This window comes from Lissotriton vulgaris, chromosome 6 (assembly GCF_964263255.1).
Source record: "Lissotriton vulgaris chromosome 6, aLisVul1.2, whole genome shotgun sequence".
Lineage (NCBI taxonomy): Eukaryota > Metazoa > Chordata > Amphibia > Caudata > Salamandridae > Lissotriton > Lissotriton vulgaris.
In genome coordinates this window covers 1,781,882,681-1,781,899,913 of record NC_141694.1, presented here as the reverse complement: position 1 = coordinate 1,781,899,913, position 17,233 = coordinate 1,781,882,681, and positions in this window count along the sequence as shown.

The following is a 17,233-nucleotide window of genomic DNA, read 5'->3' as shown; positions in this document are numbered from 1 at the left end:
TGGTGGTGTTGTTAATAAAACAGGCTTAAGAAAACAACCCGTCAGGTGGCTTTAGTGGTGGTGATGGCGGTGGTGGTGGTATTGGTGGCGGTGGAGGTGGTGGTATTGATGGTGGTGGTGGTGGTATTGGTGGTGGTGGTATTGGCAGTGGTGGTATTAATGGTGGTTGTGGTGGTGGTATTGGTGGTGGTATCAGTGGTGGTGGTATTGGTGATGGTGGTGGTAATGGTATTGGTGGGGTTATTGGTGATGTTGATGGTGTTGGTGGTGGTTTTGGTGATGGTGGTATTGGTGCTGGTGGTATTGATGCTAGTGGTGGTGGTGGTGGTATTGAATTGATGGTGGAGGTATTGGTGGTGATATTGGTAGTGATGGTGGTGGTATTGGTGGAGGTAGTTATGGTATTAGTGGTGGTAGTATTGGTGGTGGTGGTATTGATGGTGGTGGTGGTATTGATGGTGGTCTTAGTGTTGGTGGTATTGGTGGTGGTGGTGGTATTGGTGGTGTTGGTATTGGTGGTGGTGGTATTGAATTGATGGTGGTGGTATTGGTGGCGGTGGTGGTTGTGATATTGGTGGAATTTGCATTGGTGGTGGTGGTATTGGGGTGGTGGTAGTGGTGGTGGTATTGGTGATATTAGTGGTGGTAGTATTGGTGGGGATGGTGCTATTGATGTTGGTGGTGGTATTGGTGGTGGTGGTGTTGTGTAGGAATGTAGGACCCTAGTGTAATTTTCCCGATTCATGCCCATATATAGGTATAATTTACCCGATCCTTATATAGGCATAGAAATCATTACCATATTTAGACTGAGCCTATGCAGCACAAATACGGCAAGGCTACTTTCACTAAGTTCCGAGAATCAACAACGATTTCTTAGAAAAACCAGCCTTCAGCAGCTAGGGACTTCCCCTCGCCTGAATACTAATTTATCTAGGAAATCATGGAGTTTTCAAAGAACTGAGTCTTTGAGTGACGTTAATATGTCCAATCATACGTCAAACTCGGCACCTTCAAGGTATAAATATGCCTAAATTTGCCCAGCCAAACACACAGTGGTTTGGAGCAGTTCGACTATCTACTTGCCCAATGCCCTGCAGCAGCAAGTACCAAAGGAAGCCGACCCTCCAGCTGATGCACTGAGAGACGCTGTCTTTTCTCCCGCCGAGAAATCCAGCTCCAGTGTTTCCAGGCTACCCTTGCAGGTTGGTGGGAAATCGAGTCCTGAGAGAGAGTTACAAGACCTCATTCATTCTAGAACCAAGGTATGGAGCTGATTAGACCCTTAAGAGAATTCTTAGAATAGATTCTTGGCAAAGAATACTAAACTTAAGCTACACCTCACTTACTTTTTCCCTTGTACTACACTTAGGTTAGGTACACCGGGGTAGGCGTATTTTAGAAGCACCAGTTGAGTACTTTTAGTCATTATTTTATCACTGTATGTATTTTATGTATTTTATGGCTTAGAAACCATATCATGCTTTTACAGTACTACTTTATAATACTTATTGTATTATATACCCTGTACTTTATAACCAGTATTACCATTGTAGCGGTACATTTCTTATGCTCGAGAAAGAAGACTGTTCAATAAATACTTTTTATTGAAAAGGCCCGTCTCTCCATTTTCTCAGCACCTCTGGTGAAACGAAGCATGCACGATTGACTGAGTAAAATAGCTATCTATTGTTTCCGCGACTCTAGAGATTGATTTCTTATTCTTGGGAAACAAAGTTGTCATGTGTATGCGGTTGTCAGAAACTAATCCCTTATTGTGAATTCCAGAAAGTTTCTAGTGACCTCTGAGCTAGCTGGCACTCACAATTAAGTTTAATATACTCGGTAGAGACCTAGTCAACCTCAGTCCTACGTCTAAACTACAGGATATATTATTCCAATGCGCAGAGCCTATTGGGAATATAGGAACTACACTACAGTATTGGTTGTGGTCTTAGTGGTGGTGGTGTTGGTGATGGTAGTGGTGGTATTGGCTGTGGTGATGGTCTTGGTGGTGGTATTGGAGGTTTCGGTATTGGTGGTGGTGGTATTGGTGGTGGTGGTAATGGTGGTGGTATTGGGGGTAGTGTTATTGGTGGTGGTGGTATTTGTGGTGATATTTGTGGTGGTATTGGTGGTGATGGAGGTGGTAGCATTGATGGTGGTGTTGGTGGTATTGGTATTGGTGATGGTGTTGGTGGTGGTATTGGTGGCGGTGCTGGTGGTCGTGGGGTATTGGTGGTGGTGGTATTGGTGGTGGTCTTTGTGAGAGTTGTGGCATTGTCATAGTAGTGGTGTTGGTGGTGTTGATGGTGGTGGTGTTGGTGGAGCTAGTGGTATTGGTGGTGGTGGTATTGGAGGTGGTGGTGGAATTGGCAGTAGTGGTGGTTTTGGTGGTGGTGGTATTGGTGGTGGTATGTTATTGGTGATGGTGGTGTCACGTGGCTTTAGCAGTGGTGGTGGTGGTATTTGTGGTGGTATTGGTGGTGGTGGAGGGGGTGGCATTGATGGTGGTGGTGGTGGTTGTATTGGTGCTTGTGGTATTGATGGTGGTATTGGTGCTGGTGGTATTTGTGGTGTTGGTGGTATTGGTGGTGGTGGTATTGGAGGTGGTATTGCTGGTGTTGGTATTGATGGTGGTGGTGGTGGAATTGGTGGTGGTTTTGGTAGTATTGGTGGTAGGGGTATTTGCAGTGGTATTGGTGGTGTTGATGGTGTTGGTGGTGGTGGTATTGTTGATGCTGGTATTGGTGGTGCTGGAATTGGTGGTGGTGGTGGTATTGACGATGGTGGTATTAGTGGTGGTATTTGTGGTGGTGGTGGTATTGCTGGTGGTATTGGTGGATGTGGATGTGGTGTTGGTGGTGGTGTTGCTGTTAATAAAACAGGCTTTTGAAAACAACCCGTCAGGTGGCTTTAGTACAGTTGACATGTAACACAGGTGTGCTGTTGTCAGCTTCAGCCCCTTAGCACAGGATTATGTGCTACCTGGAATTCACATGACTTTTGCTAATCATTTCTAAATCCATTTTACCTGGGGGGGGTTGAAACAGACATCATATAATGCCGGGTTAAAGGGATTGAAAACAGGTGCATGTGTTACGGGGGCGCCCATGCTGCTTAAAAAAATGCAAGCGCTTTCAGCTGAAGCAGCGCATATCCGGCCTGCAGTAAGAGAAACTTAATAAAATAAATAGTGCTTACAGACTAAATAACAGGTCCTGTGTAACAACCGAAGTAAAAGGGCCAGTCGCTATGGGAGGTTACAAATGAAGACAAGGCCGTACTAAAGAGGGACTAAGAAGCCTATTAATGAATCCGAAGGCAGCATTTAAGAAAGACAATGACACCAGCCAAAAAACAAGCATTGGCATAGCCAATAGGTCTCGCCTTTGGGACCTTATAAGTGTTTAGGTATCCAGCACAATATCCTTGGTGCAACAACATCAAGTGTTGCATGGCTAAACACTTATAAGGTCCCAAAGGCGAGACCTATTGGCTATGCCAATGCTTGTTTTGAGTGAGTGGCTCAGGCAGGTATGCAATTGTGAGGTAGAGATGTTGCGAGTGCTTTTACAGGGGACCCTGTGACATTGCACGTCTTCAAAATGTATCTTGGGTCTGGTATAATACTTCTAGCCCCTATTCCCATCTTCTCGCACCCAATGCATCCTTAAATGTCCAATGTACAGCTGGGGCTGACACTCCTATTACCTCTGCCCTCAAGTGACACTTTACCCATCATGGGTGGTGGTGGACGTGGTGGTGGAAGTGGTGGTGGTGGTAGTGATGGATGTGGTGGCTGTGGATGTGATGGTGCACGTGGCGGTGGTGGACATGGTGGTGGTGGTGGACATGTGGTGGACGTGGTGGTGGATGTGGTGGTGGTGGTGGATGTGGTGGGGGTGGTGGACGTGGTGGTGGTGTTGGACATGGTGTTGATAATGGACGTGGGGGTGGATGTGGTGATGGATGTGGTGGTGGATGTGGTGGTGGACGTGTTGGTGGTGGATGTGGTGTTGGATGTGGTGGTGGTGGTTGATGTGATGTTGGTGGTGTACATGGTGGTGGTGGTGGACATAGTGGTGGTGGATGTGGTGGTGGTGGATGTGGTGGTAGTGATGGTGGACGTGGCGGTGGTGGATGTGGTGGTGGTTGACTTGGTGGTGGGGATGGTGGACGTGGTGGTGGTGGATGTGGTGATGCTGGTGGATGTGGTGGTGGTGGTGGACGTGGTGGTGGACACTGTAGTTGTGGACGTGGTGGTGGTGGAGGACGTGGTGGTGGTGGATGTGGTGGTGGACGTGGTAGTGGTGGATGTGGTGGTGGTGGACGTGGTCATGGACGTGGTGGTAGTAGTATTGGTGGAGGTGGTGGTTTTGGTGGTTGTGGTGGTATTGGTGGTCGTGGTGGTGGTATTGGTGGTGGTGTTGCTGTTAATAAAACAGGCTTTTGAAAATAACCTGTCAGGTGGCTTTAGTACAGGTGACATGTAACACAGATGTGCTGTTGTTAGCTTCAGCCCCTTGGCACAGGATTATGTGCTACTTGGAATTTACATGACTTTCGCTAATCATTTCTAAATTAATTTTACCTGGGTGGGATTGAAACAGTCATCAGATAATGCCGGGTTAAAGGGATTGAAAGTAGGCGCCTGTGTTACGGGGGAGCCCAGCCCATGCTGCTTAAAAAAGCGCAAGCACTTTCAGCTGAAGCAGCACATGTCCGGCCTGCTGTAATAGAAACTTAATAAAATAAATAGTGCTTACAGACTAAATAACAGGTCCTGTATAACAACCAAAATAAAATGGCCAGTCTCCATGGGAGGGTACAAATGAAGACAAGGCCGTACTAAGGAGGGACTAACAAGCCTATTAATGAATCCAAAACCAGCATTTAAAAAAGACAACAACCCCAGCCAATAAACAAGCATTGGCATAGCCAATAGGTCTCGCTTTTGGGACCTTATAAGTATTTAGTTATCCAGCATAATATCCTTGGTGCAATAACATCAAGTGTTGCATGGCTAAACACTTATAAGGTCCCAAATTTGAGACCTATTGGCTACGCCAATGCTTGTTTTGAGTGAGTGGCTCGTGCAGGTATGCAACTGTGAGGTAGAGATGCTGGGAATGTTTTTACAGGGGCCCCTGTGACATTGCACCTCTTCAAAATATATCTTGGGTCTGGTATAATACTTCTTGCCCCTATTCCCGTCTTCTCGCACCCAATGCATCCTTAAATGTCCCATGTACAGCTGGGGTTGATACTCCTATTACCCCTGCCCTCTTGTGACATTTTACCCATCATGGGGGGTGATGGTGGAGGACTTAGTGGTGGTGGTGGACGTGGTGGTGGACGTGGATGTGATGGTGGATGTGGTGGTGGTGGACATGGTGGTGGTGGACGTGTTGGTGGTGGTAAACGTGTTGGTGGATGTGGTGGTGGTGGATGTGGTGGTGGACATGGTGGTGGTGGTGGATGTGGTGGTGGACATGGTGGTGGTGGTGGTATATGTTGTGGTTGTGGTGGTGGAGGATGTGGTGGTGGACGTGGAGTTGGTGGTGGTGGTTGACATGGAGTTGGTGGTGGACATGGTGGTGGTATTGGTTGACATGGTGATGGACATGGTGGTGGTGGTGGATGTGTTGATGGTGGTGGACGTGGTGGTGGATGTGGTGGTGGTGGATGTGGTGGTGGTGGATGTGGTGGTGGACATGGTGGTGGTAGATGTGGTGGTGGTGGACGAGGTGGTGGTGGAGGACATGGTGGTGGTGGATGTGGTGGTGGTGGATGTGGTAGTGGTGGTGGAAGTGGTGGTGGTGGATGTGATGGTGGTGGACGTGGTGGTGCTGGACGTGGTGGTGGTAGACATGGTGGTGGTGGACAAAGTGGTGGATATTGTGGTGGTGGTGGAGGACGTGGTGGTGGTGGATGTGGTGGTGGTGGACGTGGTGGTGGACATTGTGGTGGTGGATGTGGTAGTGGTTCATAGTGGTGGTGGTGGACATGGTGGTGGTAGACATGGTGGTGGATGTGGTAGTGGTGGACATGGTGGTGGTGGACGTGGTGGACGTAATGGTGGTTGTGGACGTGGTTGGTGTGGTGGAGGACGTGGCAGTGGTGGACATGGTGGTGGTGGGTGTGGTGGACGTGGTGGTGATGACCGTGGTGGACGGCATCGCTCTGGTTGATGTTTAAAGTATAAAGTCCTTACTAAATGTCTTGCAGCGCATGCGTGCTGGCTCAGGCGAGACCTAAAAATATGGGAGGAGAGTGGGCGCGGCTTCTCTCCCATACTCTACTACAGCAATCTTGCAGAGTGAGCAGCGCATGTGCGCTGCCACTAGGGTCTACCTAAAAACAGGAGTAGGTCTAACGCCACATTTGGCCAAATCCTGGTGGTGTAACTCCCTCCCACTGAAAATAATGGAGGTAAAAACTTAAAATAAAATCAGAAAATCAGGTTAAATTACATTCAATTATTTAAAATAGTTAAAATATAAATTAATGTAAATTAGTGGTAAACCTAATTTATAAGATTACCTCATTTCTTATGTAATTCTGAAATAATGTAATAGCGTTTTTGGATTCAAAAATTAACGTAACAATAAATGTTATAAACACACAGTTCAAGTACATTTAATAAATTCTATACTAAATTTTTCATAATTATCAACGCATGATCTAAAAATTAAATTAAATCAATTTAGGTGGCAATCGTTTTCTTACTTTAAGCTTCTGAAAAATAATTGTCATTTGATTAATTATAGTTACATTAATTACAAATTTAATTTAAATTAACTTAATAGTTGTGTAGCAGTTTTTATTAATTTATTACTCAAATTAAATATATAAATATGTTAATATTTTGACGAAAATATTTTAAATATTTTTTTTTAGATTAGTAAGTTTTTTACATGTTCCCTATAGTTTAAAATTCAGAGATCTCAAGCCTTTACTAAAATGGCTCTCTGACTTTGACTCTTTCCAGCCCTCCAAAACCTAAAGAGTAAATATCATATACATTCACAGCACACATTATTTAAGTTAGGACATCAAATAAGCGTACAACAACACTTGGTGGCGATGGGAAATGTTCGCTTTCAGACCATTTTTTTTTTTAAGAGCAATGAATGCTTCAGCTGGGACATTTCTATTTGACTGGAATGGTGGAAATCCAGAATTCAGGATTCGGCTGCCAAGCCCTTCCGGGATAGAGAGGCACTGTCAGACCGGTTCCGAAGCATTGTTTTGGGAGCCCTCCAGTCTGTCGCCGTAATTATTATCACGAATAACAACACACGTTCTTAGAAATTGCTTTAATTACATCATTGCAATGTGTTTTGTGCTCTATCTCTAGGTCAATCAGTTCCCATTACTTAATCGGGAGATCACCAAACAAGAAATATGTGAGCTACATAACCACCAGTGACCCAAGAGCACCAAACCACAAGAACAGAATCGTTCTGCAGGTACAGGGCATCTCTCCACAAAACCACCCATCAACAGGTGAGCAGTAACCTTTGTGAAAAGTTGTGAGGGAAATGCTGAGGAGTGCGTTGTTGAGGATTACACGTATTCAATGTGTGACAGAATGTATGCTTCATGCTTCACAGCACTAAACATATTTGAGAAATTTGATGGGCCCAAATAATGTTCAAATGCAAAATGTGGCACTATCATGTTCCTTTATTTTTTTTATGAAACTGCATTTGATGAAGGTAATGCTGGTTACTCTCCTTAGCTTGCTTCATTCCCCACGTTTACGACCAAAGATATTCAGTGCATTGAATTATTTTTCATTTAAAGCTGAATGCAAGAACATATAGGCATGTCAGTTTACATAGATGCCTGGATGTGATGTTTAATTGATGAAATCCCCAACCTCATTCACTTGGGAGAAGTTAGAAATTTCCCTTGAATACAGTTGAAATACTTTTTTAATGAAACTCCACTCTCATATTCTGAAAGATCTGCCTGTGAAGTATCTTCTTTTCGCAACACGCACAACGTTAGGTCGGATGCGCCTCATTTGCCAAGAGAAGGAGCACTTGTTCAAAGAAATATATATTAGCAAATATATTTGTAAGCGCCAGAAAACCTCTTTCATAGCCACAGAAAGCAGTTTAAACGCCACAGGGACACATGGGGTAACGTGGGCATGGCCAAGCGCTCATTTAACACTAGGCTTGGACGGAATTTGGTAATTTTGCGTGACTATCATAACGAATGTTCCCTCTACTTTTTCGCTCTGTGTATGGCAGTGTAAGGTCTATGTGCACTGCAGCCAAGGCTATGTGTGCCAGGCAACCGGCCATGCAAGCTTAGCGTCATAAATCCGTGCTTTACAGGGACAAACACCACTTTAAACTTTTTTTTTTTAAAGTGAAAAGAAGGGGCCTCATTTATGAGAAATGACGCATCGCTGCATGAAAGCAGCGATGCGTCACTTCTCAATGCGCACTCCTTGCGACATTCCTGATGCGTCATATTTAATGTATGACGCATCATGTCGCAAGGAGTTACAAATACGTCAGTATTTCTGACGTATCTGTAAGCGCAAAAGTGACACATTGCTGGAGTGTGTCACAAAAGTGACGCAACTTAAGCAATGCGTCCTTTCACAGGGGGCAAGCCCCATGTGAAACGGCCTGTGTCAGTCTTACACCTGCTGTGAGGCAGGCGCAAGATTTTGACGCAACGGCGTCCTAAAAGTGACGCAGTGAAGTCTAATAGATTTCACTGCATCACTTCTATGACCCTTCCTTGTGTCAATACGCCCCCCTTGCATACCTTATACCTGGCGCAGGTATAATGTGGCGCAGGGGTTTACAAAGTAACGCAACTACCTAGATGCGTCACTTTGTAAATATGGCGCAAAAAGGCGCATTTTTTACGCCACTGGTGCGTCACAAAAAGTGACGCACCGGCGGCGTAAAAGTGACGCACAGCCTCATGAATGAGGCCCAAGGTGTTTCCACATACAAAGCATCCCAGAATCCACCTCTAACACCATCCTCATCACCTTCTCTAGTCTAACAGTCCTCACCCTCATGCTCCTCTCTAATCAACATCTGTTATATTTCTTCTCTTCCCTTCTACCCACTATGTTGCTGTAAATTCATCCACCTCTTCCTTTACCACTCTTTTGTTTTATCCATCTTTTTCTTTTTTCTTACCTTCATCTTTTTTATCCTCACACTCTACTCTTATCACCTTCCCCCATTTCTCATCCCTGCACCTCATCAACATTTCCTCGTCAAGGCTCTACCATTATTGATCATTTTCGCTGACCTATGGAGGCACAGGTATGAAGACTGTTCACCTGGGCTTTTCTGGAGTACTGATGAAAGGACACCACCCTAGCTACCCTTTCGAAATGCCCCTGAAAGACCACATTTATCACAAGCTCAAAACACTGTGTTGTTCATCCAGAGCTGAGACTCCGAGGAGCACAGAATTGTGTATTGATGACAGGACATACAAGTTGTCAGAAATGAAAGGAAGAAAAGATGTGAATTGACCAAATCGCAGATTATAGGAGCATCTTGGCAGCAAATCCATTAGCCCACCGGATTATCTTATCTATTTAGGATATGAGGGGCTACAACAGCTGTATATTCCATTTATATCTAAGCATATGGCAAACAAAGAGAATTTGTTGGGACAAAGTTAATGCACAGTCACCATCGGCCACAAAGTGCTGTGTTTGTGCCTTATGTTCCTTCTAATTAGTTAGACTCACCGAGTACCTCTGGAAATTAGGAGTTGGCAGTGCTGCCACGGGAGAGCCGCCAGTGCTGTTTTTTCTTTACATGGGAGCTTTACTGCCCCTGTTGATGCTGTCTCTGTGTTGTTTTAATTGAAACTTCAGTCAAAACTCTTTATTTTTATTAATTAAAATCATAAAAGAAACAACAATACATACATGCATTTGTGCATAAAATCGAGAAAATTGATGCAATTAAATAAATATATATACAATTGTGGACATTCATATATATATATATATACTATTTACAACTCATGAATTGTACAAAACGATACGTTGTCTATAGTGCCACAATGTGTACCATAATAAAAAGAGTATAAAAACATCAATTCACTGTGCAGAATTAAAAAGACTCGGTACCTCCCCCCTCCTTTCAGATTGCTTTGCTTAGTGCATGTCAATATCTTTTTTATTGTTTACTCTGGCTGCGGCCACCAAGAAACTGGCTACGCTAGAAATGATACGCACGCTACTCAGCAGTTGCAGAAACTTGTCAAACGTCTTCACTTCAGAAAAGTCTAAAAATGTGGTAATGATGCTTTATAGTGCTGCAAGTTAAGAATAAAGCAAGAAAAACGTTTAAAAAATACTAAGACATAAATACTAATTGTACATTTTCAATTATGTACCAAGGGATGGCAAAATACTATCAGATTAATTCGGCTCTATGTCATCTAGTAAGTATTGTATGTTGAGAGCTTTCGTGTCTCTTTGACATGGTAGGAGCATCACAGGTTTCCCTCCTTTTCACATGTGCATGATAACAGCTATCCCCACTGACCACACCTGTCCCCATGCCCTTCAGTTAGCCCAAGGCATTGTGTTTTTCATCAATATTAAACAATTAGACTCGAAAAGCAAGGCTATTGGCCCAAATAAATCATTTAGAAAAATAACAAGCAATGTTTTTTTTACTTACACTCAGCCTTGGGAGGGCCACCGGGCAAGCTCAGGAGGGTATGGCCCACCTGGCTCGCCCTCTAGAACGAGGCCTGTTGCCACCTGGCCAGTTTTGTTCTGGCATGAGAGTATTTCAATGTTCTGGCTGCTACAAAAAAAGACAAAATAACAGAAGGTTGGCATTTTGTCCCTTCTCAGTACACAATTCAGACAGTAAATATATGCTGAAAACACTTAAAAACGTGTACTAGTGCTTCTGTAATGATCCAGGACTGATAAGTTAAAAAAAGGACAACATTCATGTTACAAAGGAACACAGGTGATTTTAAATGAAGTTTCATTTAAGCAGCAATTGGGGCCTTTTCAGTGTCTTAAACATGAACAAATGCCGGGTATGTTTCCTTTGAAATGGGAATCATGATCTGTACAGAAATTGCGAGCCAGCCTCATCGTGTGGGACCGGTGCACTGAAGAAGGAAGAGGGAGCAGGCAGACCTTTATCTCTTGACATCACCGCCATAAGTGGAAAATCAGACGCCCTCCCTACAGGAGCAGCTGGTGGCTGTTCATAAATAACATGCCCGATACAGAATAAATAAAAATAACTTTTCTGCAAGTTGTGAGTTACTTTCTTGAACACCAAACAAGGCAGATTATTTTATGGCCTTTAAAAATACAGGAAGGGGGCGTGGCCAAGATGGCGGTGGAGCAACAAAGTGTCTAAGAAGCTCTGCATGCAATGGCGTAGGAAAAGCATTTCTAACGCTGTGCAAGAGACACAGTAAACCTACCATCTGCCCCGTTCACGTTTTGGGCTCTGGTAGACCACGGCAGTCGCAGTGTTGGTGCGCCATAGCTGAGGCCCTTTGTTGCAGTCGCCAGAGACGGGTTGACGCTGAGCGCCGTTGGGGCTTTTGTACTCGGCCGGTGGAGTCGGACGTCGCCGAGGCACTGCCTCCCGCAGCCTGGAGACGACGGCCCGAAGGGTTGAGGAGCAGCAAGGCGCCACATTTGTGGAAGTGATTCAGAAAAGGGGGTGGTGATGAACAGAGTGTCTGAATTGAGCAGACCACTCTTACCCAGTCCAAAGATCAGGGCTTGATCCATCACCGTTATTTATCTCACTGCACCATCCCAGCTCAGAACCTGGCTATATGCAAATCAGTCTGTCCCTGGCCCAGTGCATCATGCTTTCTGCTTAATTCAGAGACTCTGTCTCTCACCACCCCTTGTTGTAAATATTTTTGTCCACCCTAAGCGTGGAAGGGTATTCTCAGATGTGAGACCCTTGCTCATTGCACCATCAGGATTCAAGCAAACCGGGCCGAAGACGGCTGTAATGCCAGAAACCGGTCCCCGGGAGCTTGTTTCCTTCCCAGTGTAAGAATTGGCTTTTGTAGTTTGGTTTGCCCTGTTCCCATCATGCACTGGGACAGGAACAGACTAATTTGCATACAGCCAGGTTCTGAAACTGGGATGGTGCAGTGAGCTAAAAAACGGTGTTGGATCTAGCCCTGATCTCTTGACTGGGTGAGAGCTTTCTGCTTAATTCAGAGACTCTGTCTCTCACCACCCCTTGTTGTAAATACATTTGTGGAAGTGTCACCTGCACAGCAGTACCGCTGGGCAGGGTGAGCCCCCGAGGGCCGGCCCGAGCCATGTAGCAGGGAGGAGTGTGATAGAGCGCGCAGGTCACCCGGGTCACAAGTTCACCAATTTTCCCCGCGCACTGGGCCCTGACGCGAGAGACCAAGACTGAGTTTGCGTGAACCGGGTGATTTCTTGCACGCCACTATGAGTAATTCGGGGGGGTGACTCTTACACCACTTACTATTCATGTACCTGACTTACCACAGGCACATTACTCCAGACGGATCAGGAGCTATCAGGGAATAGGTGACAGATTTCCTAGGAAAGAATATACTTTATAAACCAAAATACATTTTCCACACTGTAATCTGTAAAATAACCACAGGCACCTGATGGGTTTAAAAGTTTATCTAATGATTTCAAAGTGAATATGTCAAGATAAGCAAAATACAAAATAACTCATCAAGCATTAGGATCACAACCAAAATGTAGCTATGAATTAGGGCAAGGACCATTTGAGTATAAGTGAACACTATGGGATATGAGCATTTAGGGAATACACTATTCAACACAAGTTTAAACTAAAGCGAGGGACCTAAAATGTATATTTAGACTAAGCTACTCATGCTATTCTTACTAAGTTCACTGCAACCATGCTAAGGGAAAGGGAAAAACGGGAACACACTAATAAAATATGACAGTTTTGATAATCTCCTACAGGTGGGGAGAGAAGTGGAACAATTCTAATAAACAATTGCATATAATTTGCATTTCAAGGTGATAGGGCAATATCACAGGCAAGAGCGCTTTATTAAGGAAAGGAGAGTAAGTGAGTGAAAGACGCAAACCCAAAAAGTAATATTTACCTAATTAGGAATGAGGACTAACCCTGGCCACGGGTCAGTTTGGAAGGACGGGGACAAGGACCCTCAGAAAAGGAATGCCAGAAGGCGAGCAGGTACAGCTCACGGGCAGTCAGGACAGGATACCCCTCAGGTTTGGGTCAGGACTGGGCTCACCAAGGTACGACCAACACCCACAGCTTCGGATGCAACGCCTGCGTTACCCCTCTCTGCAAGTAATCCGCCAGTAACCCCGATTGGGTTTTCGAATTTCCCCAGCAAAGTGCTTCGCCAGCACTTAAGACTATTTCCACCCCTAGGAGTTTGTGGAAAGTATGGACAGAGTGCTCCGCAGCACTCTAGATTGAGCACCTATAGAGTTCGTAGGGTCAGTGACAGGTCTGCTACTCGGACAAGTCGGACAATTTTTCTAAGCTACACTAGGGCAATTATACTGTTTGGGGACCCTTAGACCACCCATCAATGTTGCAAGTGACAGTTTCTCACATTATGATTGGTCAGGAGAGGTGACTCGGTCATTGTCACCTCCTAGAATTCAACGTTCCCATCATAAATATTGAAATTTTGCTTATCCGCCCCTTGGGTTCACGTTCCCATCCATAGGAATACAGTAGAAAATACGAGTGTACAGGGTATAGCAACATTGTCTCTGAGTTTCAAGGTGGAATTTCATCGTCTTGTGCTGGGTTCTCAGGCGCATTGGGCTTCAGGAGCCAGCTGGCTTGTTTCAGCTTCTGCGCAGTAGAGTTTCTCCCAGGTCACATGGCAATACTCAGAGGAGCCTCATCATGGCGTCGGTTATGTATGTCCCAGCCCCCAGTGACGCGATACATGAAAAGTAAGCGAGAACAAATTAAAATCACACATAAAAATGATCACACTGTATACCGTGATAAAATTCTACACACCCCTTACTTTATAACATCTATAGCATTAAAGTTTAGTGCGAAAAGACAGATAGGCTAAAGCAGCAGTTGCAAGCATAGAGCGTGGTGAGAGACAAGCGGCCATGTTTGCAACAGTGCGCATGAGCAACAGATTCCCTCCAGAATGCGAGTGCGTCACATCACATGGGTATGACCGACGCATGCGCAGACTGAATTTCAGCGAAGCGGCCATTTCTTTAGTGCAAGCATTGTGAGGATGAAAAGACACATAGGCAAGCCTCTTGGGGACACCCGTGTGTTGGGGAAAATGCTAAATACAAGACGGACAGTTGGATTAATATGATTATAATTTGAACGAGGTTCATGAGTGAGAGCAAGTCGCTTTACGTGCGAATCCTTGCTCCATCAATCCCCTCTTTGATGATATTTACTATCATCACTATATAACGGAAACAGATGCCAACTCTCACTCTTCCATATCATTCATTTCTATCTCAACGAACTTATTGTTGATTTTTCTTTCGGCTTCTCTATGAGAGTGGTGATTCTTTACCTTTTTGTATATTTCATTCCTCAAATCTTCCAATTCTAATTCATCAATGTTTCTTTTCAACCCTCTCTTATTTACAGTGGACTTCTTTTTGCATTTTTGACATTTACAGCAGATGAATATGATCAGAACAACCATACCTATTCCGATTATTGGCATCAGTATTTTCCACAGAAGATTTCTACCTAGGTTAGAAAACCAACTACCTATTGAGGAGAGACCTCCAGTCAGTCTCGTCCAGGCACTGTCAACCTCTAATGGTTTGAGCTCTTTTTCCAAATTAGTTATATTTCTTACATATCTTTTAAGTTCGATACTTTTATCAGGTATGTAGGTGCAACAATGTTGCGCCTTCAGCATTCTACAGACTCCGCCCTCTTTTGCCAATAAGGTGTCAAGAGCAAGGCGATTCTGCAAAACCATTGATCTGATCGCAACCATTTCAGTATTGACCAGCAGGAATCCAGCAGCAGTGTCAGTAGATAACCGATCCACTACTGTAGATAATTTGCAAATTCTGTGTGTGTTCAGAACTACCCCCATTCCAGGTATCAGTGCACTAAAAATATCACCTATGATTTCTCCTACACTTTCACGTTTTCTACGCACTAAGCCATTAGTGTCTTCATCATTGCTTCCAGCAGCATTATTCACATGGTATATTTTCGGGGAAACAATGCCAAAGTAGCAGCTTCCATACCAGTGATCCGGCAATTTGAAATAAGCCTTGTTCCCACATATATAATATATTCCGGGAAACACAGGTTCTGACCCATTTTTGAAACCCCAACCTCCAATTACCTTATAATTATGTTCACACTCGCTGGAACCAATGAATACATTGTTATAATATTCTGTCCTTTCTCTATGGAGACAAAGTTTTCCTTTCCGTTCAAAATCCAGCAACAAAGCAGGATTAGCTTCGCCTTGTGAGGTGTTATCCATGTGCTCGGCCCACCTAGGGACTCTATCCTTTTCATCATTTGCCTTTTTCTGAAACTTTTCCCTCCTTCGGTCTGCCATTTTTATAAACATCTTTTCCTGCTCTTGCAAGGAACATGTCAGATTCTCTTGTCGTGCTTCATCTAAGTCTATGTCACCTATAGTCAGGAAATATTCACCCATATAACGGGTTACCTCGCTTTTAACATGGACAAGGTTCAGATGTCCTCTAATAGGAAGTTCAGAAAATACTACGTCAGCATTTGAATAGTAGTACTGCAATGTGCTTCTATAAAACAAGCTAGCTAATATACTGCAGGAAATTCCGTAGGTTAGGGGTAAGTGGTGATATGTCACACCTTCAGCTACAGATGTGGGTAGCTTCATGCAGACATAACAGTCTTCTATTTCCATAGCTTCTACATAATGCACTAACAGGTTAGCGAAAACATTTAAATGCGTCCTGTTTTTCATTTTGTGAAAGTGCAGTTCACCCTCATCTGATGCTTCTAAATTCTGTCGTGTGTGTCTTTGCCTAACTGGATTGTCATGTCATTCTAAGCTTCGTGGTGTTTCTGCAGTCTGTGCAACGTCTGTGTCTAATATTTCAGGTTCAGTAGGGGACAGGTTAGGATTTTTACTTATCATAAAAGGTATAAAGACGGTTAATCCTATCCACATCACTATTAGCATAGCTATACTACATAAGCATATTTTACAGCAAGTTTTACAACACCCAAATCTGGATCTCCCAGCTACGCTTGAATCAGACATTTTAGCTTACAGGTGGCTTTTGCAACCCCTCTTCTTTTCTTTACACCAAGGCTTCGCTCTGTTTTGTCTCAAGGAGGGTCTTTGTCCGAACTCCGATCAGTGATGGACTCCTCGTCACTTTTGCCACTGCGATTGGGCTCATCAATTTCTTCCAGCACCAAGTATGTCCATTCGGGGCTCCGATACAGTCTATTCCGTTTCTTCACTCTGTTGCTCTTTCTCAGAGACTTGCCTCGGGCTGCTTTTCTTTCACTTTCAGCCCTCTTACGGTCTTTCAGTTTCTCCTCGACTGTTTTTATTCGGAGTCTTAGCCTTTTGACGTACCTGGGTGTACTTTTGCTTCCGTGACTTTCAGTGGTCGAGGACACTTGGCCTTCCTCGTGCACTCTTTTAATTTTTTCCTTGTGCTTGACAGAGTCTATTTCCCTCCCTGTCTGACTAGTTCCAGGTCTTTCATCTATTTCTTCTGCCTGGTCCTCAAACTGGTCCTGTTCAGGTTCGCTTTGTAGGTTTTCTTTGCTTTCAGGTGAACTGGATTCTGATTCCTGAACACGTTCATCTATTTCTATCTGCTCTGGTTCATGCACTTCGTTCTCTTCACTTTCTTCCGCATGAACTTCAGCTTTGACCACTATCTGTCCCTTTCCAGACTCCGGAGTTTCAGGTGGAGTGTCGACGTCTTGATCTGTCCCTACTTGGCCTCTCTCCTGATCAGGTGTGATGTGAGTCTCGTTGACCTGACCTTCGTCCTCTAGTTCTGTCTCACCTGGACTATCCCACTCACTGTCTAGGTAGGAATATTTCCTGGTTCGTATTGGATCATGAACCTGGTCGTCGGCAGGGTACCACTCAACGTCTCGACTTGTGCTCGGCAGTTCGATGTCAGCGAGATCCGGACTCTCCTCGGGAGTCTCCTCAGCGGCGCTGCCTTCAGCTTCAGTCGCGTTTTCTC